This window comes from Pseudophryne corroboree, chromosome 2 (assembly GCF_028390025.1).
Source record: "Pseudophryne corroboree isolate aPseCor3 chromosome 2, aPseCor3.hap2, whole genome shotgun sequence".
Classification (NCBI taxonomy): domain Eukaryota; kingdom Metazoa; phylum Chordata; class Amphibia; order Anura; family Myobatrachidae; genus Pseudophryne; species Pseudophryne corroboree.
The window spans coordinates 310,038,317-310,058,805 of NC_086445.1; the positions used below are offsets into that span (position 1 = coordinate 310,038,317).

At 38.4% G+C, this 20,489-nt stretch overlaps 1 pseudogene; it reads right to left on the bottom strand.

Moving 5' to 3' along the window:
- Nucleotides 1-20,048: 20,048 nt before the first annotated feature.
- Nucleotides 20,049-20,167, bottom strand: LOC135051752 (5S ribosomal RNA; annotated as a pseudogene).
- Between the last annotated feature and the right edge of the window lie 322 nt (nucleotides 20,168-20,489).

The following is a 20,489-nucleotide window of genomic DNA, read 5'->3' on the forward strand; positions in this document are numbered from 1 at the left end:
GGTGTGGATTACCAAACATATAAAAAAACGTCAGTCATGAAATTTGGCATGTATGTCAGTATCATGTAACTATCTCCATATAGTGCTCATGTCATATCCAGGCCTCTGTCTTGAATAGAGACAGTATCAAACCTACTTTCAGAAAGTCTGTTTCATAAAACCATGGTTTCATCTGGAACACCAGATTGTAATAAGCAAGGAAAAACTAGCAGCATGTACAGTCTCCTCCAAAGTATTACAGATCGAAAGGTAAACTAAATGGGAGCTGCTGTGGCTTAACTGGCAGTACCATGAATCTGGAGTCCACAAAATCTTGAGTACAATTTTACAGTTATAATAATATTGAAGCAAGAGACAACATTATATAAAAAATATTAGTTGCTAATGGTAACTTTTAGTTTAAAATGACATGTATAAAGAGGCTGTTATACTGCATTTTTTCAATATAAAAAAATTACAAGCCTGATATGATACAATTATGTGTTAACACACAGATCATGTGATTACATTTGTAATAGGCATACTCTCATACAAATAGGCACATGTTCCAAAACTTATATTTGCTACTTTGGATGGCTATTGCGATTGCTTGTGAATTGTTTTTAGATAATATGGTGAGACTAGAATCAATAATTTGAAGACACAGAGATTGCACCATCATTGACTGATAAAGTGCATCCTGCTTGAAACGTTTCGGTAGCACCAGTGTTGAGAACAGTGACTCCTGACCCAGGAAGGACCTGCCTTGGATTTGCTGGTGACCAAGCTTCAGAGCCCAGCAGGGTATTATATTTGACACATCCTGCATTCACACCTTTGTGGCTCCACATCCAAACACCGGGTATGTTCCTATTTTGACATCACAGGACCTTATTCATTGTACTTTCTTGTTGTATATATTGTGTACATTATATTGGGTGGATGCTTATCATCCTAGCACTTTATCTATCTGTTTGCTGATATATTTTATATAAAATACTCTTTATAATCATTGGAGTATCGGTTCACTATATATACCCAGCACCAAGAGGTTGTATACCACCAAATACCCATATCTATTTATCCAGGAGACAAGGAAACCCCAGGTATCCAACCACAGGCAGCAAAGGGTAGGGAGCACGCTGGACCCCCTCCATCTCCACCCCTATCTATATGCTTAGTTGGTAGCCATCATCACTCACAGTGTGCACTTATACCAGGCCCAGTGCAAGGGATCCATCTGAAAACAGATCTCCACATATGCACATTCTGCATAGCGCTTGCTAAACATAGCCTGTATATGAACACCTTATTCACACCCAGTTACGCCCCTTTGGCCACAATCATTATTGTGACTGAGTTGCATATAGAGATGTGCATAGACCCCCGAGTTCTGGTTTTGGCAAAATTACCCTCAAGTGTTTTGGTCCAGTTTCAGTTAAAAACTGAAAAAACAATAAAATAAATAAATAAATCAGCTAAAATCATGTAATGTTTGCAATCCAAAATCTGAAATTCGAATTAAAATCTGAATTCTGAACAACAGGAAGAACCAAACTAGGACTCTGTTCAAACTGGATCTCCTCAGGAGATCTGGACCAGGTATTGCTTTGGTATGGATCTACAAAATTTGTGTGGCTTTAGATTTCTGGAGAATCAAACTGCATATTATAGTTGTTTATAACTTTGTATAACCTGTAGATGCATGGGATTGGCTACAGAGTGTCAGTTGTACAAAAACATGCAGATCGAGATATATGTTTTAAGAACATGCCGTACTTAGTGTGACTAATATTGTATAAGTCCTCTAGTGTCCTAATAATAGAACATGCCAAACTTAGAGTGACTAATATTGTATAAGTCCCTAGTGTCCTAATTATAGGACCTTTTTGTGTACTGGCTGCCATACATTTTGGATCAAATATTAATCCTTTTTTTGAGTGCATACAGTATATATGATATGACATTTTGCTGGCTAATGGTTGCAAAGGCTGACTAACCATATCTTTATTGGATATACTTGAGTGTTTTTTTTTGTATGAATTTTTATTGTGTGGTATCTAATTTTGCTATACCCCCACATACACATGACTATTTATCTTAGTATTTGAACCTGTGGTCTATATCGTCATATTTATGTCCAGTATATGCATTATTTTGTGAGTACCCGTCATTATCTCTTAAGTGCCCATTTGTTTATCAAATCAGAGTGATAATAGAGGCAAGCATAATATCTGCAGACATACCCCACTGGAGATGCCCAATCTCATCTGATCTTGGAAGCCACGTAGCGGAGGGCCAGGTCAGTACTTGGATAGGAGACCACCTTGGAACACCCTGGCACTGCAACTAATTGCTGCCTGTTTACTTGTCACTATCAAAGAGCACCATTTGGCAGTTTGGCTTTTATGACCTATGATTACATTCTCTGCATTAATTCTTCCCTTTGGGATTCATGTAGAAAAAATGATGGTCATATATCTCACAGCATAAGGACATTATCATAACTATTTTGTGACTATATATTGACCACACATATATCCAATCTGGCTTGTATTATAGCTGTTGAGCTATTAATTGTGTATTTATTTTCTCTCTATATTTTTGCTTTGTTGTTTATTAACATATATTAGCTTTAATGGAACTCCCTTAATTATTTTTAATGAGACCTTATTAAAAATTTGATCTTACCAGTTATCAGTATTTGTACAAAACAGTCAATCTGAATTGAGTGCTCCCCAACAAGAGTCTTCTACTTTCTACTTTCTCTGTTCTTATGTTTAAACATTGACCTTATAATAATTCTTAACTTTTCATATTTAAAATATGTAAATTATGAAATATTTTAATAACAGTAATGTGCTAAAAGGTTATATTCCCATTTTAACAATTAAATATGTTTTGCATTTATTTTAGAAAATCAATAGATATTGTGAGCTGCTTAACAATGTTCTTTGAAAATAATACACATATAAGTTAAATATTTGGAAAAATGTCAAAAAACAACAGGGTATCCATCTGTATCAGGCATTTTTCCAGATTGGAGAGGGGCAATGCAACTGAATTATATTCATTGTACAAGAGACATCTGGTTTCTAAAACAGTAAACCCATTAGTGTGATGTGACATTGCTACAACATAAAAAATATTTAGTATAAATAACTCTGAATTGGCATAAACAATGTGTGATTCACCACTGAGTTTTCAGGAATAGTAATTTGTTTTCTTTAAATCATATTAGTTTCTAAAATAATTATAATTTTAATGTTTTGAGGAAAGTGTATAAGAAATGAACATATCCTATGGTATATCTCACTCTAAGCTATACAAGTAAATATGAAGAAGGCTGAAAAGTAGAGTACACTAATATCTTGTGAAACTATTCAAATTAAATGAAACATAACTTTTACAGTTTATATTAATAAACACACATTAGTGTAGCAAATTTAAAACAAGAGAATACGGTGGAAATTATTTAATTTAAAGGCTGTGAACAGTCACAATGGGGATCATGCCGAGTTGATTGCTCGCTGCTGTTTTTTGCAGCAAACAGGTTACTACTGCGCATGCGTATGCACTGCAATATGCAGGCGCGTCGTATGGGTACAAAGAGGATCGTTGCTGGGCGATGGATTTAACAAAGAATCCATTTGCAACAGACGATCGCAAGGAGACTGACAGGAAGAGGGCATTTATGGGTGTCAACTGACCGTTTTCAGGGAATGTTTGGAAAGATGCAGGCATGTCCAGGTGTTTGCATGGCAGGTGTCTGACATCAATTCCGGGACCAAATAGACTGAAGTGATCGAAAGGTCTCAGTAAGTCCAGAGCTACTCAGAAACTGCAAAAAACTTTTTCGTCCCGCTCGGTTGCCCACGCGTTCGCACACTTGTAAAGTGAAAACACACTCCCCCATGGGCAGTGACTATACGGTTGCACGGCTGCTAAAAATAGCTAGCGAGCGATCAACTCGGAAAACCCCCCATTATGCCTATAAGGTGTGGATCTGAATTGTTTGACTAATGGTATATTACATCTCCTTTAGCGTTAGCATGTTAATGATTGGTTCTCAAGTAGGCTATGGCTTTGTATAATTTAACATTAGAAATGTGTGGGGGAAAAATCACATATATGCTTAATATAGGATAATGTGCTGGTTATAGTTTTAGCTATATTACCCAATTTATTGTGATAAAATATAATGGTTACCATGGCCATAACTAGGGTGGTTTGGTCGGTATGCCACACAAAGCACAGATGCCCTTGGGGCACCACTGTGATCTGTTTGGGCCTAATGCCCGCTGCAGTGCACCTGGTTCCTTCTCTGTTGGGCAAACAGAAGGTAATATACATTACAGCCGGCTGTAACTGTCCTGAGCTCCGACTCCCTGGATTCCTAACTGTCCCTGTCTGCAGGTAAGAAACTCACAGCTTTTCTCCTGTTTCTCCTCAGCTGCTGTGTGCATGTACTGCTTGTGCTGTGCTGAAAGTGCTGCGGCTATGGTCTAGGTATGTGGAAGGACTTGTGACTTACATTGTGCCAGAACAAACAGCATGAAGATTTAGGTTTATGCCAAGAGTACAGCTGCTCACTGGAAGGGTTTGCTATAATCACAACTCCATCACCACCTCCCTGTTCGGAGACTGATTGTTTCAGTAAGCATGCCTCATTATAAGAACTGTAGTGCTGGACTGCCTCCCCATGCCATCAGAATATGGCTGTAGGGTAAGCAAGGGAGTCCAATATACTACATAGTTAAAACAGTATAAAAGAGTTTGAACATTGTTGTGTGTTTTGTCTTTTTCTGTGTCAAGTAGCAATGCATCCACTCTTTACAATTCGTGCTTCACAGTCATTCATTCATATATATTTTTGCAACTGTCACACATTTTCCACACTTGTATTTATTGGAACATTCTTGATGTGCTTTCATTTGTTTGCACTTAGATTGTCTGCAGAGTTCATTTAGCCATTTAGCCATCATTGCTACTGTGTGAGATAATGTGAATTACAGGGTAGCTTAGCGTTGCATAATGTGAATAATGGGGTCTATTCTGTCATGTGATGTGTATAATGGGTACTACTGAGTGGCATAGTGTGAATACGGGATACTACAAAGTGGCGTAACATGTATAAGGGGTATAAGGGACACTACTATGTGGTATAATGTGTATAAGGAGTACTACTGAGTGGTGTAATGTGAAAAAGGGACACTACTGTGTGGAGTAATGTGTATTGGGAATTCTATTGTGTGGTTACACAATATCCCCTTTTTTCAGCATATGCTGGGGGCCACCAGCGCTCTCTCTGGCATAGGGCCCCAAACTGTTTTGTTATGGCTCTGATGGTTACATACAAACTATTGAACAGTGTTTGTTATATATTGTTCAGTTATATGTAAATACATGGATTACATAATTAGAAATCACTTCAATATATTTTAATAAGAGACATTCTTTAAGAGTTTAATCTCTTGAGCACTATAAATATCACAACAAATGATCCACTATGCTTCAACAATTACTATGATATGTATTTATTTTGTAACAAAATAATTTTGGGCTAGTTGTGTAGCTAAATCATCTACAATTGAACATTTTGCATGTAACACAACATTGCTTGTGTAGTAAACACCTCCTAGAGGTATTGGGATACTCGTATGTTTGATTTACTGGGATGTGTTACAGTAGGTAAGGAATCTCCTCTCTCTTTCTCTTTCATATCTTCTTCTTTGTGTTCTTGCACATGACAGAGAGGCAAAATACCCCGGTTTTACCTCTTTTTATGCAGAAAAGTTCTGTTATCGTTATGTGTAAAGATGTATCCTTCCTCATCTAACCTCCAGAACGTAATGAGTCCTGGTACACAAGGCACATGAGAGCCACATTGCTATGTGAATAAAACATACAAGCAGGCTATACTGAAAAGGATATGCGGAAAGACTATATTCTGTTTGCATACAAAATGCTACATAACTCGGTCTTAGGTCCTCTGCTTTTCTCAATCTATACCTCATCTTTTGGTAAACTAATGAGCTCTTTTGGAGTTCAGTATCATCTGTATGCAGATGATACTCAATTCATCCTATCTTCCCCAGATTTGTTACTATATGTATTTGTCCGTGTCACTGAATGTCTTTCTGACATTTCAACTTGGATGTCATCTTGCCACCTCAAATGTAATATTTCCAAAACAGAGTTTATTATATTTCCGCCAGCCAATAGTAATTACCAACTTGGTATCTCTATCACTGTTGAGAACTCAACAAATCAATCCTACCCAACAAGCTCGCTGCCTGTCATCCTTGACTCTGAACTGTCCTTTGTTCCCCACATTCAATCTGCCTCAAAATAATGTTACATGCATCTAAAAAACATATCCAAAACATGACCATACCTTACACAAGATAATGCAAAAACTCTAATCCATGATGTCATTATCTCCAACATTGATTATTGCAATAGTCATCTTACTGGTCTTACCAAAAAAAAGACTCTCACCACTACAATACATTCTAAATGCAGCTTTGAGGCTAATCTTCCTTGCTAGATGTTCATTGGATCTAGATCCACTCAGTCAGTCCCTGCATTGGTTACCTGTATTCTACCACATTCAATATAAAATACTTTTACTCACACACAAGGCCATTAATCAATCTACAACAACGTACATCTCATTGCTTATCTCTAAATATCACCAAAAGCAACCTCTCTGCTATTCACAAGATCTGTGTCTCTCATCCACACTCATTATTTGCTCCCATTCATGATTGCAGGACTTTCTTTGGGCAGCACCCACTGTGTGGAATGCCCCTCCACGCACAATAGGAACCACCCCTAGTCTCCAAACTTTCAAGTGTTCCCTGAAAACTCATGTCCTCAGGCTAGCTTATCACATTCCTTTCCACTCAACCTTCATAAATTTTTCTATCCAGTTACATACCCTCTGTACAGTCCACACATAGCCTCACTGTGTGACCTTATCATACTGCCCACAGAGAACCTTTGCAGTCTGGTGGACAATTATGCAATAGATAGCACCTACCCTTGTGTATCAATGTTTATTTCCCTATAGATTGGGAGCAGGACCTTTCTACCTCTATGACTGTTTGTTATTACCCAGTTTTGTTTTATTGTTTTTAATTGTAACAGAATATGCTGCACTATATAAGAAAATGTTAACAAATAAATACATAAATAAATAAAAAATATGTAACCATGGGGCAGATGTATTAACCTGGAGAAGGCATAAGGAAGTAATAAACCAGTTATAAGTGCAAGGTGATAAACGCACCAATCGGCTCCTAACTGTTAATTTACATATTGGAGCTGATTGGCTGATTGGCTATTTGATAATACCACCTTCCGCCTGGGCTGTTTTCCAATTGCCTTAGTGCACTGGCAGAATAGTGGAATCAGGTTGCCAAATGTTATCACACTAGCCGTATCTTTACCCACATTTTCAGGGATCCAGTCCAAATTCGTAATCCCTCACAAATACTTTTATCAATATTTGCAAATACGACACTTCGACTCTATGATAGCATCACAACTCAGTCTTAAATCCCTCACAACAGTTGAAAGTTTGACGCTCCTAAAGGGCTTATTTCTTTTTTATACACTTTATTGCTCCCCTCACTCTTGGAGGAAAGAGACCAACATAAATGGGCTTGGTAGGCTGACCTGGGGGCCTTGGCTAGCTCTGTTTTAGATATTCAGATCCCCTTTCACCCTAAATATTTCCTCCTTTCCGTATTCGTCAATGAGACATCCCCTCACCAGAACAAATTATTCACCCATATGATGCTGGCAGCCAGATGCGTCATAGCATTGGCATAGAGGAAAACTGACGGTCCCGCTATTAGTGAAATTATAGCTAAAATATGGTACATTCACTCTATGGAATATATCACTAGTATATTAAAAGGCTCTTCCAAAAATTTTATGAAGACTTGAGAACCATGGACTTCCCACTTCCAGATTCCCCCTGCATTCACATGACCACTTTCTAATCAAGTCTTTGATATACAGGCCCTCTCACTAGCCTGTCTGTGGACTCTTCCAGTCTGGTTGTCCCCTCTCTCACATAATTTATCCCCCTCTCCCCTATTCTTCTCTTCTCCCCTTACTCTTTTATCTTTTCTTTACCTCTTTCTAATATTTTCAAGCTTTTTTTTTTTATTACAAAACAAAAAATTGGATGAGACCTGTTTATTGTGTAATTGCTATGTCTTCGTGATTGTGAAAAGGTGTTTTTTTGGTGTATTTGTTTAACTCATGCTTTGCCTATTTATGTGATATTGTTTAATGATACTTTCGTACTTATGTGTAGGTGATTGTTGTAATGTCTCTTACCACTCTAATAAATTAGGTTTCCAAAAAAAAAACCCCAATTAGTACAAACTTCCTCATAAAAAACTTCATCCTTCTTACTACAGTAGAATGCTGGGCTCACTGCTTCTCCTTGTCCTGTTCCAATGGGCGGTCCCCAGTGTCAAAAACTGCATTGTCTACTTAGAGCTCTTCTCATCTATGTGGTACTGTGCATATGTATTGGAGGCAGCCTCTCCAGATGACTTATGCTTCAGTCTCTCTGCTCACTCCATAACCTTTCATCGCTGCTAGTCCTGCTGGTATTTCTTCCCAGAATGGTACTGCAACTCCTCCCTCCCTCTCACAGATATAAAAGCTGCTTCAGCCTCTCTGCCAAAGTCTCTAGCTCTTCCTCACAGCATAGCTCTACTCTCCATGTCAATTACCTCAACTCTGCCCCAACAAACTGCTGCTCACTTTCAACTGGTACTTACCTTACTACCTCAAACTGCTCATGTGTTGTGCTCCAGACCTCTTAAACAGATGCAGAGGCTGCTGGAAATTGTGGTCTGCCTGTACAATGACATACACATACGCTGTATGGTGATGCGCCATGTCAGGGGGTATCCAGACTATAGATCTACACTAAAAAGGTCTACAGTCAATAGGTCTTCTACTAATGGTAGATATTCATTAGGTTGACAGGGTCAAAAATTGTGTCTACTTTTTTTGTGTTGACCATTTACATGCTGACCTTTTCACTATGTCAACTTTTTACCCTGTTGACCTTTCCTACTGTCTACCTATTCTATATCGACCTTTTGACCCTGTAGACATAATGCATGTCTACTATTAGTGGTAGACCTATTGACTGAAGACCTTTTTAGTGTAGATTTAATACCCATGTCAGAAGTATTACTGTGCAAACCAGGCTTTCTTTTTGTGTAGACACTTCAGCTGCATAGCTAGTATAAACATATATTTTCTCCAAATAATACACAATATTTGTTTAAATACTGCTTACACAGTATATGTAGGAGATAAACACTGCAATGTTTCTCTGTTTATAAAAATGAATCAGAAAATTAATTATAACTCGCTTATGTTATTTTATACCAGTTGACACAATGTTGTGAGTGAGAGCATCTAATAGCAGTGAATACATAAGTTTACTATGTCATACACACAATTTCATGGCTTTGCCGACAAGGACAGCTAATGCTGACACGTATTTCACTGATGTTTTGTCAAGAAGCAAAACTGAGTGGGATTCATTCTCATTAAATTTGTACTGTGGCCAATGAGATTCTAGATTGCTTTTAACCAATCGGTAAGTTTTATTCATTACCTTAGTAACACATCTAGTCATTCTGTTAATACTTATATTAAGTAATTCACTTGATATAATATATAAAAAAGAATTAAACCCATCCCCTGGTAAATGGTTCTCACATCTGAGGCATATGTTTGTGAATGAACTTAGTACTAAAGTTATTACTTAGTGTAGAAAATAGGTCTGTGTGCTTTGATCATTCTTATCAATTATCTGGTAATTATAACTACCAGATAATTACTGTAAAGCTACTACTACTGTAAAACAGAGGTACATAAAAAATATTAGTGCAGCTGATTAAATAAGGAGTACTTTTATTAAATATAGAGAATAATGTACATTACAGGGAACAGCGTGAACTTTACAATGCTAAAAGGCTCAGAGAATTACACAACATGGAAATTTGCCATGGAGATGCAGCTTAGTCTGGAAAAGTTGTGGAGAGTCACAATTAGGCCAGGAGCAGACCCAAACCCAGTTGAAGTGGATAGAGCCATCAGGACGATAGGCTTGGCCATGGAACAACACGTCTACTCCCTTATCAGCGGGAAAGTGTCAGCCAAAAACATGTGGGCAGCTCTGCAAATGGCATATGAGGACAAAAGTCTGATGAGAAGAATAAACTTGAGCCATATGCTGTATGGGACAAAGTTAAGTGCCCGTAAAGACATGAACGATTATATTGATAAAATACTGTCAATAGCTCAGCAGTTAGCATCTGTGGGGGCACCGGTGGATGACCAGGAAGTGGCGGTGGCAATGTTATAAAATCTAACAGCAGAATTCAATTTCCTGGTAGTAGCTTTGGAGTCTACCGATACCAAGCTCACAACAAAAATTGTAAGAGCAAAGCTGTTGCAGTTCCAAGAATGTATTCCTGTCGAGACACATGCTGAGGGTTCTGCCTTATTCAAAAAAGGTCCTAAGTCCAGAAAGCTAAAGTTCAAGTGCTTTATATGTCACAAGGTGGGGCACAAGGCCTCAGATTGCAGACTCAGACATTGCAGTGGTACGCAGAAGAACCGTGACAAACCAGCATTAAATGTAGCAAATAGTCACAAGAAGGATTGCTGGTACATGGACTTGGGGGCCACTAGGCATTTCAGTTGTAATCAGGACTGGTTAAATTCACTGACAGCATGTGAACCCATTACAGTAAAAGGGATTGGAGACAGTCCTTACTGCTTCAAAATATGGTACAATCACAGTGCTTCTAAGAATTAAAGGTGAAACAGTAATTATGGGCATCCAAGACATCTTATTTGTGCCAGAATTGGGAAGCAATCTTATTGCTATAAGTGCCCTGGAGAAAAAGGGTTGCAGAGTCCAGTTTGCAAAGGGCAAGTGTATGGTGCAAAATGAGTTTGGGACCTCATGCAACCAACTGTATGTCCTGGACACTGAGCAGTTTTCTGCAATGGTGGACGCTGATTCATACCAGTCAATGGAGCTGTGGCACAGGCAGCTAGGTCATCTGGCATATGATAATATCCAGAAACTACTCGATGGAATGGAAACTGGAATCACTGTGAGTAATACTGAGACCTGTGTGTGAGAGTTGTATAAGAGGAAAGCAAACTCGCACCCCATTTCCTAATCTACTAGTAAAGTGGAAATACCACTAGCCCTAGTGCATACTAACGTATGATGGAGATGGAATCAATGAGTGGCTACAGGTATTTTATAACATTTATTGATGATGGCACAAGGATGACACGTGTATTTCATGAAAGCTAAAAGTAAAGTTGTCAATAAAATTGTGGAATACAAGAACCTGGTGGAGACTCACACGGGTCTGAAATTAAAAGTCTTGTGATCCAACAATAGCAGAGAGTATAACAACAGAGTTTTAGCACAGTTTCTGAAAAAATATGGCATACAGCAACAATTAACAATTGCTTACACACTGGAACAAAACGGTGTGAGTGAGCATGCAAATCGCACAATTGTTGAGAAAGCACGGGCTATGTTGAGTGACGCAGGCCTGGAGAAAAGCTATTGGGTGGAAGCAGTGTCTACTGCAGTATATCTTAAAAACTGTGCACCCAAGGTAGCCATAAAAGGTAAAACGCCACTGGAGGCGTGGTCCAAGATAAAGCCAGCTGTCAATCACCTCTGTGTCTTTGGCTGTAAAGCTTATGCAAATATACCTAAGGATAAAAGATGGCAATTAGATCCAAAGTCAGTGGAATTTTTTATGCTAGGATACTGTGAAGAAAGCAAAGGATACAGGCTTTGGGACATTACAAACATCTTCTAAAGTCTAGAGATGTAGTGTTCCATGAGACAGCACCAATCACTGGAGCAGTGGAATAAGAATCACAGCAAAAATATGTATTGCTGGATGTACAGGCAGCAGAAAGTGTGTCTGAACATGAAAGAGTTAATGTGGATAACCCATCAGAAAACAAAAGTTCAATGAGGACCAATAAAGGTGTTCCATCCAAAAGATATAGTGAGGAATATGCAAATATAGCTTATTGTGATCCCCAAAATATACAGGAAGCAAAATCAAGTAGCGACAGGAAAGAATGGAAGTTAGCAATAGATACAGAGCTGTCAGCTCTGGATGATAATAGTACATGGACTGTACTGGACAGGCCGAATAACCATAAGACAATCAAGAGCAAGTGGGTCTTTTTCAGAAAGATGAATGCAGATGGGTCTATTGCTTGTTATAAAGCCCGCCTTGTTGCTAAAGGATACATACAAAAAATCTGGGATCGACTATGAAGAGATCTTTTCACCTGTCACAAGGTACAGCACCTTGAAGTTAGTCATTGCCATTGCTACACTTCATGATTTATTGTTATACCAGTTAGACTTTGATTCTGAATTCCTAAATGGAGAGTTAATTGAGGAGATTTATATGGAACCACCTGAACATATGTTCCAAGAGGGAAAGTTTGCCTGTTAAAGAAATCTTTGAACGGCCTAAAGCAAAGTGGTTGAGTTGGTATATAAAGCTGGATGCTGTGCTGCTAAATATTAACTTTGTTAGGTCAAAGACTGCTTATATCACATAACTATAGAAGAAAAGCGGTTCATCATAGTTGTGTATGTGGATGATCTATTGCTAGCAGGTCAAGAAGAGCGCATTACTGATGTAAAACAACAGCTGAAACAAAGGTTCAAGCTAAAGGATTTAGGCCCTTCAAATCATTCGTTAGGCATGAGAATTGTACAAAACCTGAAAGATGGGATTGTTACAATTGATCAACAGACATATATTGAAGCAATACTTAGCAAGTATGGAATGTCTGATGCAAAACCAGTGTGCACTCCTAGTGACAAAAGCATAAAGATGGTAAAGGCCATATCACCAACCAGCCAGGAGGAGATAGAGAAAATGAGAGAGATTCCTTATCAAAATGCTGTTGGTAGCTTAATGTATGCAAGTATTGGGACTCGCCCCGACATCACACATGCAGTCATCCGGGCAAGCCAGTTTGCAATTAACCCTGGGAGGCAACACTGGATTGCAGTCACAAGAATCTTAACGTACTTGAAAGTTACAAATTCATTAAAGTTGGTGTTTACAAAGTCAAAGGGTATGACTTTGGAAGTTTTCTGTGATGCCAATTGGGGATAAGATGAGGATGACAGTTGTTCATATACGGGATACATGTTCAATTTGGCAGGCGCAGCCGTCAGCCGGGCGAGCAAAAAGCAACCCACTGTTGCCTTATCTACCACTGAGGTGGAGTACATGGCACTTACAGAAACAGCAAAAGAAGCTTTATGGAGGAAGGAGACTTTATGTGAGCTTAGCTTCTTTACCATAGTGAGACTATCAACATTGCGTGTGATAACAATGGAGCAATTGATTTGTCTTCCAGCACCAAGCATTATGGACGGTCCAAACACATTGCCATTAGACATCACTTTATCCGTGAGTTAGTGAAAAATAAGTCTGTCAATGTGGATTACATAGCAAGCGACAGCAATGCTGCTCATATGTTGACAAAGGGACTGTCAGCACACTTTCTGAATATGTTCATGACAAAATGTGGACTGGAATACTTTTGAGAAATGTTGGTTTATTTTACTGGTTGCTTACCATGCTTTATTAATGTGTTTTCAATTACAGGAAAACATTATTGAGAAATGTTTTGATAAAGTGTCATACAAATGTATGTTACTGGAGGCAGCCTTGAGTGAGGGGGACTGTTAGACAGTGGATCACTCTGTGGTCTGTCTTTGTTTCCAGCACTAGAGGCAGCTTCCCTGCTCAAGTGTTTTCCCTCCTAGTGTTAGCTCAGTGCAGGAAGAGGTGCTTAGTGCATAGTCTGAGAGAGTTCATCCTCAGAGAGATAACTGCACTGAGGTTCAGCTACTGCTCTCCTCCAGCCGCACCCTGTGTGTATACAGTCGGATCCTGTGTGTCCTAAGATGCTGTGTTTTACCGCTGTACTGCTTCACATGTATACTGTGAGTTACTGCTGCTGCAGGACATCTTCTATATAATACAAGCTGTTATCTCTGTTATCTGAATAGACCAATCAACCTGGTTATGTGCTGTTGTGTGGACAAAAATCCCTATCCGACACCGCAACACTCTGCCAACAATTATGTATGTAGACAAGATCACAAAAATATATTTGGTATACCATGATCATAGCAATGATAGTAATAAAGATTATTATATAATAAGTAACCAATTTATCTTAGATTAAATTACATAAATATATAATAGTAGTGTATATATGTGATCTTGATTTAAGAATAATTATGTATAATTATTCTTACATGTGTATTAAATTAACATCTAATACATATATATGATAGATAGATAGATAGATAGATAGATAGATAGACAGTATGTATATACAGTATATATATACTGAATATAAATAATAAGCACCATCAAATTGTTTTTTTTTTATAACAATTATATTTTATTCCAACAATTTGGCCAATATGGCTAATAATAAAACCAGCACAATATACTGTATTAAGCATTGATACCACAGTGTGTTTGACACGTGTTTCTAATTGTAATGGGTATTCAAAAATTATTTGAAGCCATAACCTACTTGAGAACCATTTGCAACATATTGACTCTTAAAGATACATACTAAATCATTATATACTTTAATTACAATAGATATCTAGAGACATATGTAATAGGGTCCGAGTTTGCCAGAGCAGCAGTATGCCAGCCAATTCTGAGGGTTTTTTAAAATGGGAGTCATTTACAAGGCATGGTTTTCCCTTGAAAATAATTGCTGCTTTAAAAAAACCTCCACGATTGGCTGGCATCCCGCACCTCAAACAAACTCGGACCGTATTAAATATGCCCACTAGAGTTAAACAATTCTTGTCCACACCTTAGAGGGGTTTTACAACTACGCACAACCTTAATTTTAAATATTTTCCTCCTAATTATCTTGTTTTATTTTGCTGCATTTTAAAATTATGACACCAATATGTGGTTTTTAATATAAATTAACAAAAGTTATGCTTTCCTCAAGCTTACTTTAATGTTACACTGCTGCTTTACACCTTTCAAAGAGTAATAACTCAAGAGTTACCAATTATGGTCTTCCTTTGTGTTATCAATCCAATAATTTTGCAGTGAATAAAATAAAAATAGTAAACGGATCAATGGCATAACAGCAGCCTAATATCATTTTCGGACTTTGGGGGTTATTTAGATGTGGTTGGAGTTGCTGTTTGTGCCACAAAGCATCAATTATTGGTACTTTGTGCAAGTGCATGGCCAGTTCTGCGCATGCCCAAATGGGTCCTGCAATGCTAGAAGCAGTCCAGCATCAGGCGTCAATTATTGACATTCTGATGCCATTTGGGTGTTGGGGAGGGGCAAGGCCAGGATATTCATCAGAGAACAGAGATTTCCTGGCCACTAGGTTGCTCCAGAGTTAGATTTGGGTGGGGTGTGTTCAAACTGAAATCTAAATTCAAGTGTAAAAATAAAGCAGCCAGTATTTACCCTGCACAGAAACAAATTAACCCACCCAAATTTAACTCTCTCTGCAAATGTTATATCTGCCCCCCCCCTGCAGTGCACATGGTTTTGCCCAATTGCTAACAAACTTGCTGCTGCGATCAACTCAGAATTACCCCCTATGTCCTAACCCACTGGAGTATGGACCTTTCTACTAACTAGCTGATATGACTGCCCATCAGATGAATAAATAGATTCTATATATCCACTTACTGGAGAAAGCGACATCTGCCAGCACCTACTATAGCCATGCCTCCTGTGTCACTGGGTTGAGCTACAGTAGTTTAGCTCTTTATTAGAAAAGGAGAGGAAAGTCATATGGCTGAGGACTTGAGGAGGCCATACACGCTCATGTCAGGGTTTACACTGATCGCCGATCAGTCCTCTCAAGGTGCAATGGCTCTGACCCTTTCACTTGGTGTTTCCAAATTCCAGATTATCCAACTCAGGAGCAAAATTGGAGAAATCCTCACTCATATTAAAGCTCTCTCCTCTAAACAAGATCTACTCGCTCCAGTCTAGATTTCAGAACTTTCTCCGCACACAGATAACTCAGGTACAAGTTGAATCTATCCATCTTAGAAGAAGATGAGGAAGTTTCTGGTGATCTTCTTCTACAACTTCATGATACAGGGCCTCAGGAGTCCTAGGTCATGAAAGCCATGCAGACCAGAATGGATGTATTTTATGACAGAGATCTCCGCACCATATTAGACCACTGGAGATGATCATATGAAGGGTTTCCTCGATACTTTTAACATATTGTATTCTTTAGAGTGCAAACTTCTCTCCACCACCACACCTACTACATTTCTTTAGTCCTAGAGCAGATACATCTAAAGGAGTGGCGGGATTTGACTCAACCTGTTATTCCTCCTGACCACACTTGTAGAGAACATTGGTGGATAGTTTATCATCTTAGAGTCAATCCTTTTGGATTTTATAACCATGGTTCACTGCAATGAGATGTATTTATTTAAGCAATGTGGTCACAGACCACTGCACCCCAAACTGGGAATGGTGAGTGCAGTTGTGCAACTCAATCCTAGGAATGGTGAGTGTGGTGGATTTCTGGATGTGTGTGTTAGTGATGAGCGGATTCGGTTTTACTCGGTTTTACTCGGTTCTCAAAACAGAATCTTATTGACTCACTGATGTCACGTGTTTTGGATAGCCAATAAGATTCTGTTTTGAGAACCGAGTAAAACCGAGTAAAACCGAATCCGCTCATCACTAGCTGTGTGTGTGTGTGTGTGTGTGTGTGTGTGTGTGTGTGTGTTGTGTTTGTATTCTACTTTGGACAATGCTCTTTCTCTTTGTATTGCTTGACTCCTTTCAGTTTTCATACAATGCTTTTGCATATTCTCTATTTCTATAGGTATCCAAATCTTTTATATATTACAGATATGTTCACATGTTGCTTGTTGTCATGCATTCATATGTATGATGTCTCAAATGGGTCTCTCTTATTTTTTATGTCAATGATTGTGTTTGCTCATGTTTTGCTGCTTGCTTGTGCTGTATTTCCCTTTTGGATAACCAATAAAGATAATTTGCATTAAAAAAATAATAATCTTACTTGAAAATTAGTGATTCAATCACTTTCGACGAATCACAACTCTATTTCTTTCCACTAGCTTCTTGATAGCTATTTCCTAAGTTTGTTTGAAATATCAAGTAGTAAAACAAAGTGAGCAAAGCTATAGATGGGGCTTATTTTTTAAGGTTTGTCTTTATAAAGTAAAAAAAGGTACAGTTTTTTTCTTAAAAAAAATATACCAAGTCAGTACTTGTCATGATAAATTTCTCCAAATCCTCAATTCCCAAAATGACGCAAATTCAACATTATTGAAAATAATAATTTCTCAAGCTACTCTATCGCTTTTGCTTAATGCATACTATGGGGGAATGTTCTGAGATGTGCGCTTTGTACATTTGCACATGTAATACGTGAAGGAGTGTTGGTGTTTGTATCAACTTACAGTAATTGTATTATGTGTTCACTAATTTGCCCACAACCCCCCACCACCAACTGCAGTTGCTTACAGAAACAGATCTATATTTGAAAAGGTTAAAAAATAAGTGGCAAATAGTTATGGCAACCAGACACCCTCCATTCCGACAAATGATGCATGCACAAGTAGTGTGTAAACCTGTATTGAAGTGTGTAATGTACTGTATAAATCTATAATAATGTAAATACTGTAGTGCATAATTCTGTAATGAATGTAAGCAATTTTACATACACTACACATATTATGTATTTTCTAGCAAATATTTTAAAATGATAATGGTTCATATTAATGGGTAATTAAGGTTAAAGTAATATATGTTGATGTTAATACATTAATAAATTAGTTTTTCCAAATGGTGTATAATTGAGTATATGAACATAGAACTTTTGCTGAGGTGTAAATGTGCCTGTTAGAAAAGTGATGTGCAGTATACAGATGGAGCCTCGCTCATCTAGGCTACTTTACTGCACCTAGGTGCACCAAGGTTTATTAGCATAAGCATTTCATCTATTGTTCTCAACTGCAATACAATAGAGAGAGAACAATACAGCAGGGGATTAAGGGGGTCATTCCGAGTTGTTCGCTCGCAAGCTGCTTTTAGCAGCTTTGCACACGCTAAGCCGCCGCCTACTGGGAGTGAATCTTAGCTTATCAAAATTGCGAACGAAAGATTAGCAGAATTGCGAATAGACACTTCTTAGCAGTTTCTGAGTAGCTCCACACTTACTCGGCATCTGCGATCAGTTCAGTGCTTGTCGTTCCTGGTTTGACGTCCCAAACACACCCAGCGTTCGCCCAGACACTCCTCCGTTTTTCCAGCCACTCCCGCTTTTTCCCCAAAAATGGTAGCGTTTTTTCAAACACTCCCATAAAACGGCCTGTTTCCGCCCAGAAACACCCACTTCCTGTCAATCACACTCCGATCACCAGAACGAAGAAAAAACCTCGTAATGCAGTGGGTAAAATTCCTAACTGCATAGCAAATTTACTTGGCGCAGTCGCACTGCGGACATTGCGCATGCGCATTAGCGACTAATCGCTCAGTTGCGAGAAAAAAATAACGAGCGAACAACTCGGAATGACCCCCTAAATCATTACAGCAGGGGATTAAATCTGACAGCTCTAGCTCAATAAATCCTATTAAAGGGATAGATGAGGAGGGCTCCATCTGTATACTTCAAATGCTGATTTCTGGCTATATGCACTGCTCTCTATATGTGTGTTTGTCATCTGTATTTGCACTTGGCATAAATATGTTGCATATGCTGCCCATGCAGAATGGACAATATCCCAACTATGTGCTCCGCTGTGCATATGTGCTAAATATGCCACATATACATCTGCTTTTTTTATTATTAAATAGGGAGTTGAGGAAAGTCTTAAATGGTCTAGACCACAGCTCAAATAAAAGCACTGTTAGAGGCAATATGTATATTTCATCTTTTTTCATTTAGATCCAGGTGACTTTTTAGCCTTAAACAAGTATTAGACTTCTGCATTCCTCACCTCCCTCCCCCAGCCAGAGGAGAAGGAAGGGGTTGTGCAGCTTGTGTGAGGGGGAGGAGCCAACAAAGAAGCCTCCAATCTGTGTGCTCATTCCTTATATGTGTAGCTCAGTAGCTGCATGACATGACTCCAGGAGATTTGGGGGTCTATTTAAAAAGCCTTGGGTGGATATAAAGTGGACAGAGTTAATGTACCAGCCAGCCAGCTCCCAACTGTCATTTTTAAAACCCAGCCTGTGACATGGCAGTTAGGAGCTGATTGGCTGGTATTTCATCTCTGTCCACTTTATTTCCATTTGTATTGGGAGAAATACCGCACTGGTAGATGGAATATAATGAAATAAATCAAAAACAGCCAAAATTCGTAGATATAAGGAAACGCTAAGTTTTCAAATATGGTTTGGCGGTGCACCCAGAGTCAATGAAACTGTAAGGAAACAATGAGGAGAAAAAAGAGACTCTTTTGTGGGCGCACTCTTTACTATTAAGACAATAATGTAGATATTATATAATTAGAATACGGAGAAAATCTAGATATAAAATATAACTTTTATTAGCATCATAGAATGAAAGGGTGTATAGTCGTCAAATAAGGTGACATTCCAATGTATACAAAAATTATTATTATGTTGATCCTCAGTAACACAAACTGATAATATGTAAATAATTGTACAAATAGTAACAGGTCAATGCTAAAATTAGCATAATTGGTCCCGATTGCATAAATCTGGTAGGAATGCCATGAAAGATAAATGAAATATAACGCCTAAGGAAGATTCTAGGGCTGCCTCAGCTGGTTGGTCCTATGACCGTGCCAAATCTAATTGTAGTGGTAATTTGCTCGCTGATTAAACAAAGAATAGAACAGGTGAAGAAAAGATAGCAGTGTGAATCTGCTGTCAGCGTTAGACTCAGAGCGTGATGGACAAATGTAAGCTCTACAACACCGGGTATTCCTCAATGGTCACCCACTTGAGTACTGACCCAGCCCGACACTGATTAGCTTCCAAGATCGGACGGTTTCGGGCGTTTACAGTGTGGTATGATAGTAGAGGATTGCGGATGACAGCGAGGGCTCTGGAATCACTGATGAGAGTTCACTAAATATTTGGTAGAAAGATAAAGATGGATCTGCTGCCAATGTTAGACAGGGGTGACCCCTGAATCAGTGGTGAGAGTCCACAAAAAGAAATAAAGGATGAAAAGCCGATAATGGTACCAATCAACTGTACATGCAAATTAGTATATACATACCAGTTTATTACAACTGGAGTTACTGTTATGTATACACATTAACAAATGATAGAGAGTGAAGAATTCTTCACCTGAGTGCAATAAACCCAGTAACAGAATTTTGAAAATGTAACAGTAAGGTT